Below are 27,507 nucleotides of genomic sequence, written 5' to 3' on the forward strand. Positions count from 1 at the left end.
CACACACACACATTAACCCTTAGAATAGTTTATATGCAGAATAAAGAAATGAGACATACTAGTAGTCCTTTATTTATGGCTGGTCGCTTAATGAGCATTCTGTTATGATGGACCAAAAAAGGATAGTTACAACCCAGATTCAATGGTCAGAGGACACACACACACACACCGCAGTCACATGATTGCATTTGTGATGCTTGGTAACTGGCCCACATTTATGGCCATTTGCAACATCCCACAGTCACATGACTGCAATATGCAATGTTTTTTTTGTGTGTGCTAAAAACTGACATTTATATTTCATATTTCTTAAGTGACCCTCCCACATCTACTAGTTTCATTGAAAAAGATCCTTTGCAGACAATGGATTCATTTAATGACCACAGTACTTGGTTAACAACCACAGATTCACTTAATGACTACAGTGGCTCGACCATCACGAAAAACTTTTTGTAAAATCAGGTCAGTCACATGATGACCTGCTTAACAACTGGCAGGACTTATGACGGCAATACCAGGCTCACTTAAAGGGAAAGGTAGAAAGGTTCAATAACGCTCACAAGGAGGAATGGCTGGTGAAGATGGCGGAACTTGCAGAGACAGCCAAATTAATTTCGTTGCTTAGAAAGAAAACAATATCTACATTTGTGGCTGACTGGAAACCCCTTAGAGATTTTTTGCATAAAATGGAAAAAATGCACTTAGGATTTGTGGTTTTTATGATTAGAAAAAAAACCCTGGATAATAGAAAATGAACTTTCTTTTGTAATCATAGATTAGGAGATAATTTTGTAATTCAAGTTAAATTTGCTGCAAAGGAATTGGAAGCTTCTTTCTATTTCTTTGTCTTCATTTTTTCCTGTACTTTTGTCTTTTTACTTTCTTATTCTATTCTCTTTTTTCTGCTTTTTCTTTTTTGGTAGTCTGTGGAGTATTTTGTAATTTTTTTTTAATAAACAAATATTTTTTAATAAGTGATGAAGTTAGCACCCAGGAACCCACTCACCAATTATCCTTGTTAGTCCTATATTGAGACCTTGCTGAGCCCTCCAAGAATATAGACACCTGAAAATTCAGACCCAGAAGCCTGAGAAATTCACAAATTATGATGTATATTAAAAAATCTCCTTTATGATCTGTTTTAAATATTTTAATAATTAGTGAAATACTTAACTAGTATTTTATGTACGCCATCAATCTCTCTTGGAATGGATCTTGCTGTAGCCTTTAAAAATGTGTTATAAAAGGAAGAAAAATACAATAAAAAGCAAAAATATACAGAATATAAAAGTAAATTGGACATATCTAGTTTAATGAAGAAAAGGATGAGGGTGACGTGACAGCAGTGTTCCAATATCTCAGGGGCTGCCACATAGAAGAGGGAGTCAAGCTATTCTCCAAAGTGCCCGAGGGCAGGACAAGAAGCAATGGATGGAAACTAATCAAAGAGAGAAGCAACCTAGAACTAAGGAGAAATTTCCTAACAGTTATCAAAATTAATCAGTGGAACAACTTGCCTCCAGAAGTTGTTAATGCTCCAACACTGGACGTTTTTAAGAAGATATTGGACAATGATTTGTCTGAAGTGGTATAGGGTTTCCTGCCTGAGCTGGGGGGGGGGCGGGATGGACTAGAAGACCTCCAAGGTCCCTTCCAGATTCTCTTCTCTTCTACTCTACTCTACTCTACTCTACTCTTACTCTTCTCCTTGATTGTCACTTGAGAGTAAAGCTGTCTTCCCTCAATCTTTATTGCTATGCATGCTTAATAAAGTCAATATTCTTCATATATTGACAAGTTAGTTACACATTTTTGGTATATGTTTTAGCATTACACTGACATTTTGTTATCTTGTTATTCCAGATAACTTGACATAACACAATCTTCTTTTCCAAATCGTAAAGTATTTTTATATCAAAGTTTATAACAAGGCATATATTTCTGAAGTAAAATTACAGATAAATCACATTCCCCATAGAGTATTTAGAATAACACTGCAGTTTTTAAAAAATATATCTTCTGACATTTTCTGGAGATCTGCCTATCTAAAATAAAACTTTATGACCCTGAGATTCCTCAGTTTAGGACTCTTCCTTCCTCTAAACTCACTAAATCTTAGAGTCAGGTTTGGAATAAGGAAGGTCGTTTGCTCTCTCTCTCTCTCAAATTAGCCTTCAGTCCTTTCCCAGGAACCTTTTCGTTTTGTTTTGTTTTGTTTCATTGGCCAATGCTTCTTCCAGAAGATTTTTATGTATATGATTCAAATAATTTGGAAATGTTCCCACTGACATGAAATTGTCCAGGCAGTGTTTCTTCTTTCATAACAAGCCTAACTGGGATTGATTCCTTAGTTTTAACAGCTCTTTTGATTGGTTATTCCCTCATAAATGGCAGCTCACATTCCATGAAGACTCTAGATGTCACAGTATTAAAGTTTTTGGCTGAGAGCTGAGCAATGCAGATCTGATTCTTTTGATGCTCTTTCCTGACTATCAAATTCTGACCACCTTTAACATATACATGCTTCTTAGAGAGCAACCAGTAGCACTGACTTTGTGCAAGATAGCACAAACCTTTGAAGGGGTGTTTTACTTCCATGAAAATATATACTAAGCTTCCTTTCAAAGTTCCTTTAGAACAGGGGTCCCCAACCCCCGGTCAGTGAAGGCACTGGGTCATGGCATGCCAGAAACCGGACCACGCAAACAAGCAAAGCCCCATCCAGGGGACGCAGGCAGTACATGAAACCACGTCTCCTCCGGTCTGCAGAAAAACCTCTCTCCATGGAACTGGCCCCTGTTGCTCAAACGATTGGGGGACCTCTGCTTTAGAAAATATTTTTCTTTCTGCCTCTAGAAAGTGAAGTGGCCACATTCCTTAATTTGGAATGTCTTCCAACAGATCCCAAAGCCTGGAGAAATTGTTTCTTTCTGGCCACCTAAGAACTGACTAGAAGTGCTAAAAGACTCTTATGCAATGCAAGTGCAAAGCTCCCCCCCACCACTTACTGGAATGGCTGAGGTGAGTTCTTCATTTTGAAACACTCTGCACAATACCTCCGTGTTATCAAATGCCTTGTTGAGGGGACGTGAAGCCACCCTAGACAGGCCTAGTGCTTTCAGTTGGTTGGCCCTTGACCCATCACTAATTCAATTCCAGGGTAGGGCAAAAATATCACAGTATGAAGCAGATTGTAAAACCAAGTTTTCAAAATGGAATGTGGTTTCTATACCTAGGTGACATTTTGTTTTTCTGAAAATAACCACTTAACACCACTGTAATATATTTTGCCCCATGGGGAGGAGCTGACCTGCTTTTTCTCTTCCGACTCCCTCATCTTCTTAAATTACTAACTGGATTCTCCTATTTTGGTCTTCCCTGCTTGGGAAGACTTAAGACAGGGCTTTTCAACCAGTCGGGTACCACCTGTGGTCCATTGGCACCTGGCAGGTGGTACGCAACCATCCTAGAAAAATGGTAGCGGGGGAGGGTAATGAGCTGAACCAGTGGCAGCACCGCACAAGCCTGAGCAAGAGATGGCTGGAGCTGCAGGGCTCAGCGGAAGCGCCAGGATCAGTGCCAGGCTCCAGCTGGAGCTCGGTACTGATCCCGGTGCTTCTGAGCCCAGATGAAGCGCCGATCAGCTGGAATGTTGCAGCATCTCCAGGGTCTTGTAATTTACATTCAGATGCTTGGCAACTGATTCATATTTATGATGGTCACAGTGTCCCAGGGTCATGTGAAGTGACCAAAACCTGCTGCAACCACCCTGCAGAGGAGGGGGGAAAATAAAAACTAAACATCCTACCCCACCCCTGCTGCCAATCCTCAACAGAAATGATCACAACAATGAAAACCTCGGACAGGAGGAAGAGCGCCGCCGGGCAGGTAGGCAGGTGTCTTGCCCGGCTGTGGCTTGGGGGAGGCACTTTTTTCAGTGCCATTGTAACTTTGAACAGTCATTAAGTGAACTGTTGTAATTCGAGGACTAACTGTACTTCAGCATTTTTTTTTCTTTTTTTTTTGGTCATCAAATTTTTGACACCTTGCTAGGTGACTGGTGGTACTGGGATGTTGCCATATCCTAAAAGTGGTACAATGGGTGAAAAGGTTGAAAAGCCCTGACTTAAGATACAGAGCTTAAGTCTCACTATGCTGCATCTCCCATTCGATTAACGGAGATCAAGGGAGAGGATCTCCCACTACATTCACCTGTTGGTCTCCCAAGCACACTTCTCCCTAACAGGTGAATCACACACACAGTGGTACCAAAACAAAAAAAACAACACACACAAAAATGCTTGAGAAGAAAAGCCAGGAACGGGTTAAGCATTCGCCAAAGACTGTGGGCGTTAGTCTGCAATAATGAGCACGCCATCAAAGGAAAAGTTCGTCTGTACCAATTGGAAGTTCTGTCTTGCTGCCAACGATAACATTACGCACACGAACAGAAGAGCGCGTGTAGGTAAGCAGGTAAAGTTTACCGCTGGGAAACAATTCCTTTTTCGGGTATCCCAGTTCAGACATCTGCCTTAAATGCGCAGCTCCTCCAGCCAGAGACGGGAGGCTCAGCTGTTGCACACCTGGGCTGCTCCTGGCGCCCACTGTCGCCTCACGAGCCGGTTGATCGCCTGGGCTGGGAAAAGGCTCTCCAGCGGTCTCCCGCGCTTTCCCTCGATCAACCGAGAGCTGAAAACTTTCGGAACCGCTTTCGTCGCCGTCGTTCTCCTCCTCCTCCTCCTCCTCGCCGCCGCTCCGTTGAGTGACGCCTCCCATCGCCCGCCGCCACCGAGGAGGGACCGGCTGGCCCCGCCCCTCGGAAAGAGAGACTCCCACCAATGCCACCTCTGCCTCTCCCACCCAGGCGACCGCCACATCTGGCCGGCGTGAGGCGAGGTGAGAGGAGCAAGGGCGCCGGCGGAGGCAAAGGACTTTCCAAGAAGTCCGGAACAAACGGTTCCCGGTTCGGCCGCTCTGCCAAACCCGACGGGGCTGTTCCGGGGGCCCGTCTCGCGCCACGCGCGCCCTTTTTCTTGCTTTTCCACCCCCCCTCCTTCTCTTCCCTTCCCTTCCCTTCCCGAGCAATGCTGAGGATGAGGAGGGGGAAGGGAGGAAGCGCCGCGGGTCTGGCTTCCTCCGAGCCGTCGCGGGCGTGAAAGCCGAGGGGGGGGGGCGGGCGCGGAGGAGCCTTCGAAGAGCCCCGAGCGGCGGCTGCAGCGGAGGTCTCCCGCCAGGTAAATGCCAGATGAGGCAGGGAGGGGAGGGGGTGGGGAGGGGGTGGGGTGGGGGCGAAGGACGCCTCTCCCTTCGGTCCTCTTGGCCGCCGTGTCGGTGGCTGAGGAAATGCCCGCGCCTGGGGAGAAGTAGGGCAGGCGCCGCCGGCGTCTCAGGGATTCCCTCCGGCGTGGAGGAATCGACTCTTTGTTCTCCTTCCTCCGCGCTCAGATCCGGGTCCGGGGAAAGAGCCGAAAGGCTCGCGGAAGAGGGAGGAGGGGGGGGGGCAGGCTGAAGGATCGAAGGCTTGCATTTCTTTCCCCCGAAATAGGGCGCTCCCGCCTTTTGCCATGGAGCCGCTGGGTCTCCTTCGGGTCCGCCCGTCTTCCGCAGCTGCTACACCCTCTTTTGTTTGACTGGCAACAAGGGCGAATTCTTCCGTTCGGAGTCCGTTCCTAGCCAAGCCCGCTTTATTAAAGGCGTGGAAATGGGAAGAGGCGCTTGGGATGACTCCCTGGGTAGTTTTTCAACGTTTCTCTTTCCCTCTCTGGGCGTTTAAAAAGGTTTGGGGTTTTTTGTTTTTTTTGCTCTTTATATTTAGCTTTTACCGGCACGCTGGGTCATTTGTGCGCATATGCATACAACCAACAGTTGTTTGGTTCTGGCTTTCTTACAGCCAAAGAACGACCAGAGTAAGCAACACTATTACTTTTCCCTTGGTTGACAGACGTGGTGTGACGAGGCGTTTCAATTCATCCTAAATGGCACTAGGATTGTGGTCTCAACGGAGTTTTGAACTAGCCTGGTTGCAAAACAGACTGTCGTATTCAGATGACCTGCTAAAGACTTTAAATGGACCGTAAATGTGAACATATTTCTGCTCAGTTGTTCTGTAGAAGTAAAGGTGAGCATAAAAAAAGTTTGTTAAGTGTAGTATTGAGGGGAGGTGACAGAATTTTCTCGTTTGTGTGATTTAACCCTTAAGTTATAGAACAGCTTTCCTAAAATATAGTACCTCCTACATACGTTAATCTAAACTTCTGTCATTATCCACCAATACAGGTAGTCCTTGACTTATGACCATTCATTTAGCAACCGTTCAGAGTTACGATGGTACTGACAAAAGTGACTTGTGATCGCTCCTCACATTTAACAATCATCTCAGCATCCCTGCAATCACATGATCAGGTACTTGGCGTCCAGTATTTATAATAGTTACAGTGTCCTCGGGGCCATGTGATTGTCATCTGCAACCTTCCCAGTGAGATAAGGAAAGGCAATGGGAAAATCTGGATTCACTTAACAACCATGTGATTCGCTTAACAGCTGTGGCAACAAGGTCACAGTATTGGTCATGGTTGTGTGATGACTCATTTAAAAATTAAATCACTTAGGGACAGAGGCTCCAGTTCTCAATTGTGGTTATAAGTCAAGGACTACCTCTATGGCTAAGCTGGCCAAAAATGATGGAAGTTGTATCCAGCATTTCCAAAGAGGTGGATACTCAGTTGGGGAAGATTGCAAATTGAAGTCCCTGGAAAACTAAACATAAAAACTTGGATGATAAAATTCTGAATAAATTGAAGTTTTCAGACATTCTGCACCTAATTAGAGAAATGTCAGGATCTTACCCTTTCTATTTAGTTCAGGTCTTTCTGTAATACTAGTTTTTTTTAAAAAAAAAAATCTCAATTCAACTATAGTACTGAAGACATGTGTTTTAGTCATAATAGCTTGAGTGTTGCACACAGGTTTTTTTTTCCTGTTAAATCGTGTCCAGTTCTTTAAGATGGCCTGAATAAGTCCTTGCAATTTTCTTGGCAAGGTTTTTCAGAAGTAGTTTGCCATTGTCTCCTTAGGGCTATTGAAATCCCATTTACTTTACTATTTATGGCCACGGCCAATGTGAAGGATTCCATTCTGTGTAAAAAAAGGGGAAAAAAACTTTAAGTAGCTTGGAATTTTCTTGTAGCTTCTCCTTAAAATTTTATTACTTGATATGTTATTTTATTTGTTGAAACTGGAACATGCTCTCATATTCCAGCTTTGGCAGACAACATGTAAATGTATTGAATAATAGAAGTGTTTCCATTTTGATAATTGAAGAAGTTCTACTTAAAAGAGAGAGATAAAAGCTACATTGTAATTAAATAGAAGCATGAATAGTTGAATAATTTAGCAATACTTCTTCATTTTATTCCTAAATAAAAGCATTTTAATGTCTACATTGCCACTAACTTTTCTTTTCAAGCAAAATACTGTAAGTGTATAATTAAGAGGTAATTTGGATAATTTAATGCATGAGTAACAATTAGTTTTTTGTTCTGAATAAAAAGCAGTGTTCATATAAAAGAAAACGAAATGTAGATATGCAGTAATTTGGAGAAGAAATCATTACATTTTTGTATCTGACACTGAAATATATATTACTTGTTGCTCATTATTGTATTATCTGTGAGATCCTGATGGAAAAATATGATAAGATTACCATTAATTTACTTAGGCTTTCAGTTATGGAAAATGTGTCACGTAAACAGTTCACCATTTCCATAAACAGGTTTTTGATTTCTGGAGTGTATCTGAAATAAGAGTGCAGTTTTGAATCTTAAAAAGTCAGTTTAAGTTACACTGATAAGAACATCCTTACGTATTTACTGGTTCACATCAACAGCAAGCCTTTTCTTTGTATGTGCAATTCTATTTTCCCCCTTTGTTTTGATGTCCACCAGCTCTACCGGACCATGCAGAAGACAATGGTTTATCTATAGATTTTAAAACTGGGATGTCTATATAGTTCTACTCACTGCTTCACTGATGTATTCTCTTTTGACATCTTGTCACTTTTTCTCTTGTATGAACTAAGAGGAGAGCTGACATTAGGAATCGGATACTTCATGAGTTACTTTTTCTGATGTGGATATGAATCTCTTGTTGGAAAAACGTTGGACTCTGTAAGTATGAAAAGTGCCATGCATTGCTATGCATACTAATCCATGATTCTTGTTACATGTGCATTGGAAGAGAAAACAAAAGGATATTCTTATGAAAGAACTTTTTCCATTATAGATACTGGTTGACATATAGAAGAATACAAGGATTACCTAATAATAGATCAGTTAGTAGTATACGTATTGCATGTTTCACATAGGATTTTTTTCTATTTCAATGTGGAACCATCAGGAATTAAAATAAGACTGTGCATGCAATATAAACATCAGTAAATTAGTAGTATTTTTCTGCACATGGCTGAATGTCATGTCTACTTTGGGGTGGGCATGGCTTCTGTGTGACGCATCTGGCCTGCAGGCTGGCAGTTTGACACCCCTGGTCTAAGATAATTGTGTAACTGCTGTGTTATTTCAATTAAAGTAACTGGTGTTCTTGGCGTTTTCCTCTAGAATTTTTCATCAGGAAATAGTCTAATACATAAGAATAATAGGTAGCAATTTTAAGTATGTTATAAAAACACTGGTTTTAATTTAAAATACTTTTACGTGACAGGCTACAGGGGGAAAAGAACCAGATCCAAAAAATTTTCTGGAGCAAAATGAATTTAATAAAACAGTATGGTAGAGTTGTTCAGGTGCTTGACTGCACCTGTAGAAAACTAGATTCTTGTCTAGCTTATAAAATGGAAAATTTACTGGATGATTCTGGACCAATCACTCTGTCTTGGCCCAATGTAACTCACAGTGCTCTCATCTCATGGAGACATTTATAGAACTAATTCCTTATATATAAACAATGGGCACAGTTACATTTTGTAGGTTAGGATGCACTACTGTAAGTTGTGGTGTAGCAAGGCACAGAGCAGAAGGAAGTTTTATTGCATTAATCAGCACATTTTGGAAATGTTTCTTTTTCAAGGTATCGTAGTTAAAAGATACAAAAAGAAACATGAAAAATATACTTATGAAGAAAAAATGTTCAACTTCTATTAATTCAAAAGTATCTCCTATCATAGAGTGGAAAATGAGTCATGCTATTTACAGAACAGTTTTTGTACTTCTTTTTATTATTTAACTACAGGGTCTTTAAAAGGGACCCACTAGTGGTCCAAATAAGTTATATAATATAATAAAACTTAGGTAGTTGTTTTTGTATGTGATTCATCACTATTTTAATATTGCCATGATATATAGCACACATAGTATTATTAATTAAGGTTTATATTATTTCTTGGGTAAAAGGAAAGATGTACTTCAGCTTTTACATAAAGGGTGAATCATATAATTGTGATGGGAAGACACCTTAATTGTAAAACCAGTCCCAAGTACCTCTTCACAATCTTATGTCAGAAGTCTTTTTCTCCATAAAAACCTGGAAATAATTGGCAAAACTACATCATTATAATTTTCTGAAAAATGGTCAGGCTCTCATAAGAAACCGTTGCAAAGCAAATGTTGAGGAAAATGCATTATTCAAAAGATAGCTGAGTGAATATTCTGTTAATGCTCAAAAAGTTTTGAAAGGCCATATTAAATTAATTATTTTATTTCATAGTTAAAATGTATGGAGAAGAGATGGGAACTTGAACACATTCCTTTAACAATGTTCTGTTTTTTTTAACCATAATTAACTTTTAACAATATCGTATGATGAGAAGTATGATAATTTTTCAATATGTTTCCTACAGTCAAAACTTTTACATTAAACTTTGTGGCAACTTTGAAGAATTAATTAAGAAATTATCTAAGGGAAATAAAAACGGAAAGATAATTAATCTTTCCATTAATTAATCAATTCATAGAAAAGATGGTGGTCCTACCGTGCTTGGTGAAGAAATCCATATTAAATAATATAACTCCCCTTGAATCCCATTACTAATTATAAGATTGGATTGCTGCATAAGAGCTGCAATCTTTATATGGGAGCGATTCATGGGAGCAACTGTCACAGTAATCAATGGAATAGTTAGAGACAAGTATATTAATAGAGAATCCTATCATAAGCAGCATCAGAATAATGTAGCAATGTGAACGTCATGTGTAATAGCCAGGTTTTTCGATGACTTCTGCTCCTTAGCCTTTATCAATGGCTTGTCTAAGTAAGTATTATGGGCAACTTTATCTTTTCACCATATGAAATCAACAGATAAGCCAAGAATTTTAGGTTCTAATATAAACCCCAAAATTTGGGTTTGGCTTATCTGCAGATGGCCTGAATTGTGCATAGATCTGTTATACTTTTTAAAAGTATATGCTTGCCAGTAAGCCAACCCTCAAAGTTTTAACCAAAATGCCATTAAAATGTGCCTCTTGCAGATGAACCAATTGTGCAAATTTAAATTGGAATCTGTTCTGGAAAACAACATGTATGGATATAAAATAGGAAAACAAAAGAAGTCCTTCAGAATATATTGAAAAAACATAAGACAATTTTGAGGGTCGGGCTTATTAGGTGGTATATTTTTCATGGTGTGTTTCTTAAAAATGTTAGCTTATCTGTGGATGGACTTATCTATGACTACATACAGTAGTTTTTGATGTCATATGGCTGTAATGACTCAGAGTAGGATTAATTGATTAATTATGTACCATCAAGTTGTTATTAAGGGACACGGTGGCTCAGTGGGTTAGGATGCTGAGCTTGTCGATCAGCTGGTCGGCAGTTTGGTGGGTCGAATCCTGAGTGCCGCATAACAGAGTGAGTGCCTGTTACTCGTCCCAGCTTCTGCCAACCTAGCAGTTCAAAAGCACGTAAAAATGCAAGTAGAAAAATAGGGATCACTACAGTGGGAAGGTAACAGCATTCCGCGCGCCTTCGGCATCTACTCATGCCGACCACATGACCACAGAGACGTCCTCGGACAAGCGCTGGCTCTTCGGCTTTGATACGGAGATGAGCACCGGCCCCTAGAATCAGAAACGACTAGCACGCATGTGTGGGGGAAACTTTACCTTTACTTTTTAAGTTGACATTGGCTCTTTAAGACATATAGAAGGGTTTTCATCAGGATGATCTAGCGCTGACCTAGCCCTTCAAGACTTCCAACAATTGCATGCACCACTGTTGTAATTAAGTCTATCTACCTTGCATTACCAGGTAGCCTTTGATTTACAACTACAATTGGACCAGAATCTTGGTCACTGAATAAAGCTTTAGTTAAGTGAGAAATCATGTGACTGCTCAGTGACCACAATCCTGGCACTCCTAGTTGTGGTTGTTAAACAGACAGACCCAAGTAAGGTGCGTGGGGTGCATTTAGAGAGATGAGGGAGACTCTGGAGGGTGGAGATCACACCAAGTGTTTCTTCACTCACTGATACCCCAAGCAGGATATTGAGCTCTCTTTTGCTTCATTTTTGGACCCAATATCTCTGGCAAGCGTTTCTGAGACATGTGGCCAAAGAAGTTGCTTTAGACACATGTAAATTCACCACAGAAACTGTGTACAAAAAAGAAGTGGCAAAGAGTGTAAACGCAGCAAAAAGGAGGCGATCTGGTGCTGGTCTAGGACAACTTGGCATGGCCAACTCACTTTGGCCAGGTCGCCGCCAGACAACTCACTGCAGGATAAGAGTTACACTAAAATCAAAGAAATGGTGGAATAGAATCATTAAAGAAAAGATGTAGAAGGAGGGACATAATAAAATGTGAATGACAAAATTTAAAATAATTAATTTTATCTTTTGCTGAGTTGAGCCTTCCCATATTTATATTCTTTTATATTCCATGTTTCCACTGTAATTCTTTCTTTGCAGAACTGGATTATGTTTTCCTGTATGTCAGGAAAGTAGATATCTCAAAGCTTTCAATCTAGCCATATCATAAACACCATTTTAAACTAGCCAGTTGAACCTTTTCAAACTTAATTTCAATGTAGGCATATCATAACCACTCTGAATGCTCCTCAGCTCTTCCTCAATAGCCTGCTATTAAGTCCCATCTGATTTGAAGGGCCCACCCTCCAGCATTATTTTGCCTATTACTTTATATTGTCTATCCATGGAATTTTTTTTTAAAGAAAATACTGGCATGGTTTAATCTTGTATGAAATGATGCCTTTGCTGTTGTCATTAAAATGAACATCCACCTCCAGAATTGCTGCCCAATATAAACACCTATTTGCTTTAAATGGGAAGATGAAACCTACAGGCAGTGTTTTATTTTTTATTATTTTCTTTTATTCATAGGGCCATCTGTCTCAAATTCATGAGACTAGAGAGCTAACAACAGTTAAAAATATAAGAAAGATACGTAACAATAAAAAACACACACATATAATCAACAATCAAAGTAAAAAAGAAACACCATGGGATAAAATATCCTTGATGTGTAGTCCCTGTATTCTTTACTCATGCCAGTGGTGTGTGTGTGTGTGTGTGTGTGTGTGTGTGTGTCTGTCTGTCTGTCTGTCTGTCTAGCTATCTAGCTATCATCTATCTGTAATATGTGTCTGTGCAGATATATCAGTAGGAAAAGAGGTCTGGGAATTTTGATCCAAATGAGATGGCCGATGCATGTATGGTATGTTCAGAGCATATATCCGCTGTTCATATTTTACACGGTATTGTTCTGCTTTACTTGAGGCAAACTTGGCTGCAGCATAAAATATAAAATTACCTTGATGCAAATCCTGTTTCTTGAGTTAAAAGTAACTTGATATTTTCTGTCCAGTCATTACTAATGATATATAGGTGTTTGAGAACCCTAATATTAGGGCTACCCATAATTCAAAAATGATTTGGAAGAAATGCTTTGGGCACCATATAAGCACAGCAACTCTCCACCATTAAAGCAGCTTATCCTTTTTGCAAGCTTACGAGAAAGCTAGTAAAGAGATGAATTGCTTTATTGAAGTGTCATGCAAAGTCTAAATTACTTCTTCCTAATCATTTTTAAAATGTGAATCCTGTAATCCTATTGAGTGTGTAATCCAATAAGATTTAGTGGCCATGTTCAACTGAATATATTTCATTTTATTAAGCTGAGATATTTTATAATCATTTGTCAAAGCATACAGATCAGTTTATGACTGCAGTTGGGACTGGATTTTTGGTTGTAAGTCATTGTGATCATAAGTCGAGGACTAGACCCAATTTTATGACATTTTTTGTTAAGCAAATCTATGGTCATTGAGGAAATACCATTGTTATGTAGTGATATAAGAATTAGAAATTGGGGCTTCCTAATTACAGAACAGGGACGCGGTGGCTCAGTGGGTTAGGACGCTGAGCTTGTCGATCAAATGGTCGGCAGTTTGGCAGGTCAAATCCCGAGTGTCGTGTAACAGAGTGAGCGCCTGTTACTCGTCCCAGCTTCTGCCAACCTAGCAGTTTGAAAGCACGTAAAAACTGCAAGTAGAAAAATAGGGGGAAGGTAACAGTGGGACGTGTAACAGGCGTTCCGTGCGCCTTTGGCATCTAGTCATGCCGGCCACATTTTATTTATTTAGTTACATTTATATACCGCCCTATTCCCTGAGGACTCAGGGCGGTTTACAGGAAATTAAAAAATCCACCATACAAAAGTTAAAAAACCAAATTAAAAAATATTAAATTGACCCTGTATACTTAAAACCCCAATTAAAATTTCTCCTCAGCCTGGGCCCGAGAGCTCAAAGAGCCAGGTCTTCAGGCCCCGGCGGAATGATCGGAGGTCGGGGGCAGTCCTCAGCTCCACCGGCAGCTGGTTCCAGAGGGCAGGCGCTCCCACTGAGAAGGCCCTATCCCTGGGTGTCACCCGCCGGCAATCTCTCACCGGCGGCACCCTGAGCAGACCCTCCCTGTGGGAGCGCACTGGGCGAAGGGCGTTTGATGCCGGCAGCAGGTGTTCCCTCAAATAGCCCGGACCCAGGCCATGTAGGGCTTTATAGGTAATAACCACATGACCACAGAGACATCCTTGGACAAGCGCTGGCTCTTCGGCTTTGAAACGGAGATGAGCACCGGCCCCTAGAGTCGGAAACGACTAGCACGCATATGCGGGGGAACCTTTACCTTTACCTTAATTACAGAACAAACAAGAGTAACTTTAGTTCTGGTTTTAAAGCTTGTCTGAACCTTGATTAGTAAAGTGCTACACTGTATTTCTTATTTTCTGGTTTGTTACAGGAAAACAAACCATGGTTTAAAATAAATTCTAATGAATTGTTACAGAAGCCAAGTTTGCAGGTTTATTTCAGAAAATGTCACTTATTTTAAACAACAGCTCTTGGTTCATATGCCATTGCAAGCTGGAAATTGAAACTGAATCCTGGTTTAATCCACCATCTATTTCTTTAGGAAGGTGGAGTTGAGGAGAGGGGAGTATGAACTAGACAGGCCCTGGATTGCTTTTGTTTCTAAATGTAGTGCTAAGCCATGGTTTAGCACAGCAGCTCAAAACCTTTTCTATACCCTGCACCCCTAGAACGCTTCTGATATATTCTCGGACCCCTTACAAAAGTTTGAAATAACGTAAATGAATTACGCATGTACAGTATAATTTTGAAAACCCAAGTTTTCCCACCTCCTGGAATATTGTCTCACACCCCCAGGAGGTGCAAACACCCCTGGTTGGGGAACCCCTGGTTTAGCATCACATCTGAACATCCCTTATTCACCCGAGACATGATGATTAAATTACAGGAAAAGACTTTGATTGGGTATATTATACTTTAATTAAATGAGAGACTCTTAGTTGTTCTCTGAAGACATGAATCCACGTTCTGCTTTCTCCTTTGTGTATGAGGGAAAATTAACATACAAAAGTAAAATACAGTGACACATGTTACTTTTGTATGAAATTTAATTCAAATTTATTCTTATAACAAATTCTGCTTGCAGTGATCATTTCAGTTCCTTTCGGTTTATAAATTCTCTTCCTGCTCTCTTTCTATGAACTAATAATGAGAATTGCCATGAGGTACTGTTTAAAAGGAGAGACAAGGTGCTGAGGGCTGCTTCTATTTTAAAAAATAATCATTGTGTGCCAAAGGCTTACTAATAAGCAGAAGAGAAAGGTAAATATAAAGGTCGTATTCCAGTGCCTGGTTCAAATGTTTTCTCCCCTCCCACAACTGTCTTCTGAAAGAGGGTTGTAGCTCAAGTGTCTGTGGAAACAGTTTATGCTGTGAGACTACCTGGGTGTCCACCTTGCTAATAAGGAGCTCTCAGAGTGAGGTATTTGAGGTGATTATGCTTTAAAGGAGATAAGAGAGTGGGAAGCTCTCCAAGAGATGCCAGCTGCTTCCACAGTTTTCCAGGGTGCCTGCTTGGCTGAGCAATCAACCACCTGCTGCCTCGTTCCCCTGTATGACACATCAGCTTGCACTCTGCGGCAGTCAGGCAAGGAAGTTGCCACTGAGCAGTCTCAAAAGAGCCACCGCACAAAGCAGAAAGTTCACTCTTCCTTTTGGGAGGGCTAGTCCCAGATCTTTGTTCATTCCAGAATCGGTGTTCACATTATCATGCTACCTACCCTAAGCCGTAATTTCACAATTTCACATTTCTCCCTTGTGTGTTGTTTGGACCTGGCCCTTATAATCAACTCACTGTCATACTCACACACACACACACCCCACACACTACTAAATTAGTTTAATTCAGAAAATCATGGGTGAGTTAAATTTAGGTGAAGCTGCCAGTCATATTATACCTCAGCAGATTCTTGTTTATTTTTCAACAAGACTCTATTACAGTTATGGTTTATTTATTAGATTTTTCATTTTCACCTTTATTATGTGTTAAGTAACTCAGTGTGGCAAATTTACATAATACTTCCTTCTCCTATTTTCCCCCCAATAATAACCTTGGGAGGTAAGTTGAGCTGAAAGAAAGTGACTGGCCCAAAGTTACCCAGCTGGCTTTTGTGCCTAAGGTGGGACTTGAACTCACAGCCGCCTGGTTTCTAGGTCAGCACCTTAACCACTACACCAAAGTGGCTTTTCTCAAACTGGTTGAGGCTGGGACACTTGATATATGTACCAAGTCAGTCCTGCCATTGGCTAAATTAACTGTCGTGTCAAATAGTGCATACTAGAGAGTGTTGAACAAGTGACAAAGGAAGTGTATGCACTGCATTCCTGAAGCTAGCTGGTTGTTCATGCCACTGATTTTGGTTTAAGATTCTATGAGTTTGAGAAGAGAAGGAAATATACTTTGCAGTTTAATTAGGCAACAAAACATCCGTGTTATCACAGATGCAGCTGCTGCATAGAAAGCATTTTCAGCCTGGTCTTAAGGTAAGATCCCATGATTTGAGCATCATGAGCCTGGTAAATTGTTTTAAGGCTCTCTGTGGTGACTAGACAAACTAGGGCTTGTCTGTGTATGTTGTTGTGAAAACTCAAAAGTTATTTTTCTGGGCAGCATCTTAAAGTAAAACTTGCCTGCTTTGAAAACAGACTTGTACTTTCCTGTTTATTGGCAGACTGTCCTTTTATCTTCCAAGTCTGCTTTTTTAAATCTTGTACTGAAGAAGGATGCCCTTTTCTTGCTTGTTTGTCAGTTTATAAAAGCAATTATTATTTGACTGCTATGCAAGTGCAAAGGAATGTCATTCTAGACAGCAGCAGGATTTTTCGTAACGTTTGACCTCATTGGAAAGAAATGTAAGAAGCACACAGCACTTGTTCAAGATGGAAAGCAGGGAATTGTGCACAGAACTGAGGGAATAAATTATTTTTTTTCTGAAGTTAGGGACCTGCAAACGATTTCTCAAGAATTTCTTTAGAAAAATAAATCTTTTAGAACAGATGGCGTAGCCAGAACAACTTTTACAATAAGTTGAGCAGTTGGACAACCAATACACTCAGAGGTAAAACAAAGACACGTTCTGGTGAGAGAGAAATTCTGTGAGGATGGACTCCAGCACAAGTCCAAAAACTCGGAAGACTAAACCTCTGATTCTGATGATAGTCCCAGATTGGATCCTGCAACATTATCTTGGGACACATATATTTGCCTTCATTTGTGAAAGCCACAAATGAGCATTGATATATATTCTCAGACCCAAACACTGATCTTCCACTTTCCCATTTAGCTTTTTATCTTGGTAATTAATACTGCCATATCTGGAATACAAGAATCTAGGCGCAAAAAGGTGCAAGAAAACTATTTGTTTGCTGCAATCTAGTATTTGTTCAGAATTTTGCTTTATACTAGCTGTATAAGTAATAGAAGTGAATGAGAAACCAGCCTATTTTTTAAGACTTCATCTAAATTTGCTTAGAGCACAATGAACAATTAGCCTTTAAGGAGTTGTACACAATGTGTAAAATGGCTAATCTAGTTTATCTTTAGAGCAACACCATGATATAGTTTAGGCTGAAGAGGACCCCAGGACTCCCAATGATGATTGAAAGCCATAACCGCCATTTTCCAGACCAGTTATTTACAATATTGACTCATGCTTCTATTTTTCATCTATAGAACACATACGATGTTGCTGCTGAAAATTAATAAATGATATATCAGTGTATCTGTAGTTCCTAGTTACGGTGAGAAAAAGCTTGATTCCACTGAATTACTGAAGCTAAGCGGCTTTTGGCTCTGGTCTGTGTTTGAGACTCCTTGAGAATCCTTTATGTGTTGAGTCAACTGGGACATGCTACTACATGTTGAGAATCTGTCTTTTTCACTGATGACATTACTCTTGGCCACATTAATGTCTTATTAATAGCTGAGAAGAAATCTGAATCAGTTTAAGTTGTCCAGTTATGTTCTTGTCATGTGTGATTTCCAACTCTGAGCAAAACAGGAAGTTATTAGTAGCCCTTTCAAGGAGAGAGATGTATTTTCTGATGTATAGTGAACAGTGACCTCCAATTTTCTGCCTGACTAGAACTGCAAAAATCTCATCTATCATGAATCAGCCGACTACAATATATAATGAGTAGGAGGTATTTGGGTTGATGAATCACAAATTGCAGGCCTGCTATACAGTTAGAAATGGTGTTCATTCTCAATGCAAGCCAGAATTTTCAAACCATGGTTTGATAAATAATGTTCATTAGTCTGGTTCTTGAATAACTCTCATTGTCTTTTAGTAATTGGGACAGCATGTCATATTTTATGGCATGGTTGTAATGGGTAATATTATAAAATGGGTGATTTTTCCCACCAGTTTTGAGATTTTGAAGAGGCATGTTTAAATACATGAAACCTATTTTAGTTTTTTGCTACAGTTTGTGTGTTTTGTTGTGTCAAAATGGCAACAGTGTTTAACAGAGGACTGCAGGTGCCACAAAAAGGGAGCGTAGATTGTCAGATTTCTAAGACAAACCATGAAATACTACAGTATTTCATGTTTTGTAGGAGCAAAATTAAAGGCTGGTCTGAGACAGGATTTCAGATATTTTTCTTGCATAATATAATTTCAGACTGCTGATATTGGAATGATTTAATTTAGAATGATTTATTCATGGATTTCAGGACAGATTTTAATGTTCTAGTTCATGTCTCTAGAATAAATGTGTATCATCATTGGTTGCTAGGTTAATTAAAATAAAAGATGATAACTAGACCATGAATAAAACCAGGAATCATAATCCAAAGCCCCCAATCATAATTTTATAATAAGTAGGTTAAGGGCTTTATAAAAAATGCATACATAATTTACTATTGTTGGGTTTCCTGGAGTTCTCAGAAGCTTGTATTTCCAGTGTTGCCTAGTGAAGAAATGCCCATTTAGGTGGAAACAGCTCCATTTACTTTATTTTGCCTTGTGGCAACAGATGTATGTAAACCCGCCAAAGGAAGAAAGCCAAACCAGACTGCAGTAAGGTTTTTTTTAGACCTTTCAAGGGAAACTCAAATGGCTAGTATCATCAACAGTATCTGTTAGCCATTTGATCAGATGCTCTGCCTTTGGTAGAATGCCCATGATACAACTTGTTGGATGGGGCCAAGGGAGGATGGGAAATTGTGCTTTCTAGAGGCTTACAGTCAGTCATGTGGTGGTAAATGTTCAAGAACCAGTTCTGCTAGCTCCATTGCTGGCCAATAGCAACAGAATTAGCTGATCAGTGCACCCAATGTCATAGCTCAGTTCTATCTCAATTGTGTTGCGCAATTCCCCAAAATTTAGCAGTCTGCTCTTATGAGCTGGCTCCAGCACATCACTAGTTACAGCCAAGTACTATTAAGAGTTCCTGTTTCTCTACCCAGTCATAATACAAAGAATCTGTTGCTTGAAAACAAAATATTTTATAATGAGGTTAAACTTATTAAAATAACAGGGTTTGTTGTGTCTTTTATACTATCAGCAAAACATAATTACTCAGAAATTGCTTTTTTTTCTGCTTTCTTCCAGAAGAACTAATTCCGTGAACCCACAACAATTAACAATTAAACATTTAAAGGCAGCTCTGATAATTGTGCAGCAAACCAAATGCTTAATAATAACAATAATTTAGGAAACTGCAGAATTTGTATAAATTTGGCTATTTTTTATATCATTTCTACACTCTAGTCATTTTTGATAACCTCACTGTGACCAGGATAGTTTGGAAAAAGTTCTATTCATGTTCATTTGCACATGAGTAGATCTTTCTCTTGACTTCTTGGACCTGGATAAATCCTTGCATAAGAATCAGGAATTTCCAGAAACTGGTAGATAGAGCTCATTAACTTTTCATGCATCAAATTGGCAATTTGCATCACAATTCTAATGCAAAAAGACTTCTTAATGAATTTTGTGGGATGTACTGAAATATTTGCCAGAATTACAATTATTATATAATTTAGGAAGTATTTTGCAGCTTTATATCAGATTGGGGCTGTATAGGCCAGACTTCTGTATTTCAAGAAGTAACTCAGATATTACTAAGTGTGAAAAAGAAATTTTAATAATGTTTTAAAATATATACAATAAAGGGATTAAGGTTGTATAATGCAATGCTTTCAAAATTGTAGAGTTGGAACTTGATTATTAAATGCTATAAAAGTGGGATATAATGGGAATAAAATGTTTTTGAGAAAATATGGTTTAATGGTTTAATGTTGTCTAGGAAGTAAGACATAGATGTATGAAGCTTCACTGTTTTTTCAAAATGTATTTATAGAAATTGTGATATTAGAGAGACATTGGTTGGGGATCTGAATGTATGAATGGTTATTTGTATATGATGCTTTGTTGTTTCCTAAGAATTTGAATCATTTGCAGATAATGTTATGTAAACAGAATGATGCCTTGAGTATGGATCTGAAGAATTAAGTTATCAAAGACCAGGTTCATTGTATTTAACATGGAAAATAGAGTTGAATTGCAAATTATGTATGTAGGAAAAAAGAAGAGCAGGAAGATCAACTAAAGTTTTTGGTTTCATTTTCATTAAAGATGAAAAATGACTGGAGAAATTCCAAGATAAGCAAATGTCAGTAGCAAAGTGATTTGTGGCATGAAGTCTGTTGCAAGCAAACAATATATGTAGAAAGAATGAAAATGGTAGTGTATAAGGCCACGATCGTGCTTTCTTTTTTATATGGAAAAGATAACTTGGCATGTCCAAGGAAATGTAAAAATAAGTTGAATGTACAGTGAATAAGTTACTTAAAATTATGTATAATGTACTAAACAAAGAAGCAGTAGTATCAAGCATAATTTGATACTGAATTAATGTGTATTGAATAACAGAGTGGATGATTAGTACAAAAGAAATATATTTATGTAATAAGTCAGTTTATTCAGTGGACTGTTTTTTTATTCTTGGATATATTCTAGTATCATTTAAATTATATTATTTTTAAGGCATTTGGTATAACTAAAATATTAGGGAAAAATACAGAGAATGAAATCACTGGCTGTATTCATGTTTAATCCAGTGGTATTAGGATTTATGTCCAACATTCATTTGCCCTGAAATTTTAGGGGCCAGATGTAATGAAATTCAGTGAGCATAGCTCCAAGTAACTGAGAAACACAAGATGGAAATGTTATTACTTTTTAAATTCTGTAATTTCTAAGTTTCAAGATTTAAATTGCCAAGACACATGGTCTTCTAATCAGAAACTAGTGATTCAGAGTCTATTTGAATAATGCAAGGAATAGAAAGTTTGTTCATCAGCCAGAATGTTCTGCAAGAATATTTCATGGTGTGTGACAGATAATTCTTTGTGTGAATATTGGTTAGCTAAAAAAAAACAACAACCCAAAGATTATCATAATTTAGTGATTCCCAGAGAAGTCACATTCTGTCTGAAGTTGGTTAGGATTACCAGTAGAATGACATCTTTATTTTTTCCCCTTCAGTCTTTCAGCTATTCCTGACCTTACGATGCATTGACAGATATATTTTTCCTTTCAAATTGAACAATTTCCTTTCAAACTGTAAAGCATTGCAATTTTACCAGACTTTCTCAACTACTCTGATGAGATTTAGATTAATTAAAAGAACCAAATTTCCTTGCTTGTTTTATATCATCGGTCTTTAAAAGTTTCAATATATGCAAATTTAATGTAAGTTTTATATTCATGTGTGTCAACTCAAATGAATTAGAGAAAATGAGTTCTTTTATAATATCAAACCTTACTGTACCAATTGTGGGAGTTGATCCATTATTCAAATAAGGAAATTCATTAGTTATTCATGAATTGTAGAATCCAAATTTTAACCTCCATTTAATCATAGCTGCTATTGTCATAGAAAGGTATTTTTTCTATTAATAATTGCTTTATTGAAAAAGAAGGATACCTTTTTGTTTCAGGCAGCAATGTCATTCAACATGGTTGCTTGTGTCTCAGAAACATAGATTCTATAGTTTCATACTACAGACGTATTAGCCCAGGGGTGTGAAAGTCAATTTCATTGAGGGCCACATCAGCATTGCGGTTGCCCTCAGGGGGCCGAGTGGGTATGGTCTGGGTGGGCGTGGCCTACTGGGTGGGCGTGGCTAGAGTGCGTATGGCCTACTAGGTGGGCATGGCCAGCTCTACATAGTTCGCATCAAGAGTGCATATGGGGGCCTGGGCAGGAGTGGGACAGATCTGAGGGTCTCTGGCAGAAGGAGGGCCTCTGGGCCAGGGCCAAGGCAGTGGGGGCCGTTCCCTCACTGTTTCCAGGATGGCTTCGCGGGCAGCATGAAACCACTTCACGGGCCGGATCTGGCCCCCGGGCCTTGTGTTTGACATGTCTGTATTAGCCTGACCTCAATAACAGGGAAGATTCTGGAAAAAACAAACAACGAATCAGCGAGCACCTAGAGGCAAACAAAGTCATTACCAAAAGCCAACATGGGTTTGTCAAAAACAGATCATCCCAGACAAATCTTACTGCAGTCTTTGACCAGGTGACAAAATTACTGGACCAGAGGAATGCTGTGGATATAATTTACCTGGAATTCAGTAAGGCATTTGATAAAATAGACCATAACCTACTACTTGATAAGATAGAGTAATGTGGGTTAGACAGCATCACCACCAGATGGAGTTGTAGCTGGCTGATTGGCCATACTCAGCATGTGGTCCTCAATGAAACTACATTTACATGGAGGGGTGTAGTGGGGTGCCCCAGGGCTCTGTTCTGGGCCCAGTGCTCTTCAACATCTTCATCAGTGATTTGGATGAGGGGATAGATGGGGAACTCATCAAGTTTGCAGACGAAAAGTGTATGAGCTTCATTAAAATAGTCCCAGATGTGGTCTCATTTACAGAATATAGAATAACAGATTTGGAAGGGACCTTGGAGGTCTTCTAACTCAACTCCCTGCACAAGGAGGAGACCCTATACCACGGGTAGGCAACCTCGGCTCTTTTATGACTCATGGACTTCAACTCCCAGAATTCCTGAGTCAGCTATGCCTAGTACTACAGTGGGAAAAATAACTGCTTGTGGAAAGAAGGAACTTGTTAGGCTTTATAATATCAGCCCATTTCTCTGTAAATTTGTACATATGAAGATGCAAACTGTTAAAACAGGAGGAGAAAGAAATGATAATTCAGTATATGACGAGAAAGAAAGAACAATTCAAAAGTATATTGAATTTTCCCGTGTAGAATTTCAAGGCACCATCTCATTGAGATAAAGGAAAAAAAATAGGACACTTGAGTAAACTTAAGTCCCCCCCCCCCAATCATTCATTTAAAAGATGTTCCTCAAGCAAAAGTTTTAAGTTAGTCTTCCCATGCTGGTTTTGGAACTTAAGTTGCTATCCTGCATAGGTTTTAATCATTTTGGCTGGGAATTATTGTAACTGATGTTCAAAACATCTGGAGGCAACATGCTTGAGAATACTTTCATACGACTCATCTGCCTCCACCATGCAGAAACTTGGCAAAAGAAAAATAAATGGAAAAAAATAAGGATAAGGCGATGAATTAAAATGGGAGTGATCTCAGAATTTTTTTTAAAAAAAACCTCAGCAGGCAGCATTTAAAGATGGGAAGAAAGTGATGCATTACAGTATTACGATGATAACCATTGCCTTCATTATTCCAGGCATGAAAGCATGAGGTGCATACATCCAGACTTTCTTCAGGGAAATAATTGGGGTCTCTTCTCTTTTCACTCTATCTTGTTCAAATTGTGCAGTTTTCTAAGTGGAGCATATCTCTCTTTCCTGGCAGAGAGTTCACAATGGTTATATTATCTTAAAATGCCTAAAGGAGAATTGGTGCAGTTTTTGTGAAGCAGGAGCAGTATGTCTTCCAAAAGTTTTAACATATTCCAGAAGCATTTTAGAAATGGTTTTCAAGTTGTGCTCTTACAGTGTGATTTGGCTTGTTAAATTATGTATGTAGTGTATGTATGTATGTATGTATGCATGTATGTATGTATGTATGTATGTATACGTATTATATCTGTATTGTAAATAGGGCCCAGGAATATCTGGGAAATACAGAAAGAATTAGTCATAATGGTTAAAATTTCTTTCTTCAAGCACAGAAGGGTGATTGTATACTCCTCGCTTGCGAGAAGACTGGCCAAAAGTGCATCTGCTCATGTTTGGGCATATACCTGGTTATTGTGAATAGATATATGTATTTCCCCTTTAGTGCAATAGCTGATGGGTTACTCAATAGCTCAGGATTGAATTGTGAAGTTCTTGCTGCTCTCTGAGCTTGGATGTTTGTTTTCAGACATTCCATTACTCAATTAGGCAACATCATCAGTGCGAATAAGAATGTGTTCTAGTCTTTCTGTTTCCTTCCTAGGTTTTTTTTAATTGTCTCTTTTGAATGGTGTGCAGTTACTTTTTATCTCAATCCCTCCAGCAGCCTACATACAGATAAGAAGGGACAAACACCAGACAAACCATCAGGCAGGAGGCATTATTCAAGGAGCAAATCGCACCCCATCAAAACTGGCAGCGCTTGCTGCTGCATAGACACAGGGAGAAAACCCCATGCTCACTCACACTGATGATTTCTGCATATAGAAATAATTTATATTCAGCATCAAATGCCAGCATACCATTAATACCGTGAAACTGTCTTAATGAAGTCAAGGACTCAAGAACCGAATGAAAGATTAAAGAAGACAAGGGTCATCCTTGCCAGGTGCCACAATGCAGCTTGATGAGTTGAAAAGCAAATCCAGGATGAAGATAACATATAGGTAGTCCTTGATTTATGAGCATTCATTCAGCGACTGTTTGAAATTTTGATAATGCTGAACTTGTCTAAAGTTATAGTCACTGCAGAGTCACTGCAGTCACATGAATAAAATCTGAGCATTTGGCAATCCACCTGTACTTAAGATCAGCCACAGGGATGCTACAGTGACTCTCCATCTATATACCCCGCAATCCCACCCCACTGTGTCCCCACAGAACTTGGTCTTGCTTCCCACCTCAGGATCTGACACTGTCCTCTCCACCTACCATCACTTACCTTTCTGGTAGATCTATAAGGCCTAACCATTGGTCTTATATTGTTTTTGGAGATACAGAAGAATTAGTTAGTCTTCATTTAGTGACCACAGTTGGGATCAGCAATTTGGCCATTAAGTGAAGTGTTTGCTAAGTGAAACTGAGATTGTGCTTATGATCTTTTTTCAGCTTTCCTTTGCTTTAAAGTTTCTTTTTCATCACCATCCTAACTGGTGGACACAAAATGAGACAGTTGCTAAACAAGGATGATCTTGAATACACTGTAAAAGACCCTATACCAAGGGTAGGCAACCTTGGCCCTTTTATGACTTGTGGACTTCAACTCCCAGAATTCCTGAGCCAGCGTGGCTCAGGAATTCTGGGAGTTGAAGTCCACAAGTCATAAAAGAGCCAAGGTTGCCTACCCTTGCCCTATACCACAGGTCTGCAACCCGCGGCTCCGGAGCCGCATGCGGCTCTTTCAGCCGTCTCCTGCGGCTCCCAGTCCTCTGCCATGTGCAGTCCCCCCCAAAAAAAGTGGGAGTAAAAAAGTTCAACCAATCAATTCAAATATGCAGGGTAGGTGCATATCTCGCCTTGGCTCCACTCTTCAGTCAAACCCTGTTCTGCGCATGCGCGCATGTACGCGCATGCGCACACAATTTTTCTGGCTCCCAGTTTTTCCTTTTGTGAGGGAACCGGTTCCGAGTGGCTCTTTCACTGTTTCAGGTTGCTGACCCCTGCCCTATACCATTCTTGCCATGTAGAATATTCAGAGAGAAGAAGCAAATATGAAAGAAAATATATATTTTAAGAAGAATACAATGGATTCCAAAACAGAATGGCTTAGCTTTCTGTATCAACTTGCATCAAGTAAACAGAAGCTAGAAACAGGATAAATGGAAAATAGATATAAGATGCAGAGACTGCTTGGAACAAAGTGAAAAGAATTAAATTGTAAGGTGCCCCAGAAGCTTATGGAGTTACAGCAACAGGAAGTATGAAGAAGGACATTTGGTGGAATGTTTAGTTGAAAAGGGTTGTAGATGAAAAGAAAGATGTATAAAGGAACAATTGCTCCAAAAATGATGATAATTGAAAGACATGATATAATATGTTTAAAAGAAAAGGACAGTTGCAAAGAATGTATCTGTCAGGCTATTTTTGCCTGCTCATCAAAGACAAGATTCCCACAGTGTTGACTTTTACAAGATTTGCTGAAAGGGATAAACTTATAGACATTTTAGCATCAATATTACTTTTATGCCTATAGTCCAGCTTACCATTCAGATTGTTCGGGTGAAAACTGAGTTTCTTCATCTTTTTTGTGTATATGTAATTTTTATTAAAACTTTTAAACAAGGTAAAAGCTAACACAAACTAATAGTAAGGAAGAAAAAAGGAAAATAAAGTACTCAAAAGGAAAATAAGAAAGGATAATAAAAAATAAAAAAGGAAAATAGAAAAGGAAGAAAAAAGATACAAAGAAGTAGCTTTGGATATTCTTCACAGCAGTTATAAGTACAAATATATTTTGACCTCTCTAAAGTTACATCATATTACTCTTCTTTCTATAATCTATTCTGTCTAATCATCAAAACCATAAATCACAGGTTTCTTTTTGTTGTTTTTGTACAAAAAGTGCATAAGAGTCATGTATCTTTTCCTCAGGTAACTAAAAAATTAGCCTGTCGGTCATGTTTTCCAAATTATTTCTTTAATCTTCCTTAGGCTTTCAATAAACCAGGCAGTGCTCAAGCAGAGCAAGAAATGACTACATTAAAAAGGAGAGAAAACGTAGAGTGACTTTGACAGAACTTTAAAGATGCTTTAATAAAGGAAACAGGGAAATAATCCTGGAGACGAATTATGTACATCTTCACATAATAGCCATCCACTTCACATTTCTGCCAATGATGGACAAGTGTTGGGATTGCAGCAGGTGGCTGAGTGCACTGGGGCTGTTGCTGCCTTAGTTCTTTGTAACTCCTTCAAGTCCTTCTGGAATTTGGCATTTGAAAGCCCCAATCATCATCAGCCCACTGTGCTGTATCTTTCATTCCAATTCTGTTCCAAATTTTCTCCTGTCTTCTACAAATTTTCTCCTGTCTTCTACAATCTTTGGTCTGGAGCAGGCATATCAAACTCATAATGTCATGTGACATCATGCAATGTATTGAGACTTTTTCCCCATTGCTGGCAATGGAGTGGGCATGGTTTCGGTGTGACGCATCCAGCCCCCGGGCCGGCAGTTTGACATTTAAATGTAAGAAAAAAAATGTATGAAGAAAAATGTTGTATATTGCATTTAATTTGGTTCGTTGAGAGGAGGTGTTGTTTTTTTACTTTCTTCAGATTTATTTATTAAATGTATACACCACCATCTCACCTGAGTGATTGTGGGCAGTTTATAGCAGCAGAATCCTTCTTTAGGGTAAAGTAGAAAAATCAAGGAGTCTATACATGGCTTACATCTTAGAGAGTGAATTTCTTATACCAGCTGGGCAGTTGGACTACTAGATAATCTTTAAGCTTCCTTTTAATTTTGTGAAAGAGAAAA

General features: G+C 39.1%; 1 protein-coding gene across 1 annotated transcript in view; it reads left to right on the forward strand.

The window, feature by feature from the left end:
* Window positions 1-8,079: 8,079 nt before the first annotated feature.
* Window positions 8,080-27,507, forward strand: part of TMEM200A (transmembrane protein 200A) — a gene marked incomplete at its 3' end in the record, with an annotated part of 42,666 nt that continues 23,238 nt past the window's right edge. The window contains exon 1 of the mRNA XM_081315098.1: window positions 8,080-8,165. The remainder of the gene's footprint in view (window positions 8,166-27,507) is intronic.

The sequence above is a fragment of the Vipera berus genome (assembly GCF_964194415.1).
Source record: "Vipera berus genome assembly, chromosome: 1".
NCBI classification, from domain to species: domain Eukaryota; kingdom Metazoa; phylum Chordata; class Lepidosauria; order Squamata; family Viperidae; genus Vipera; species Vipera berus.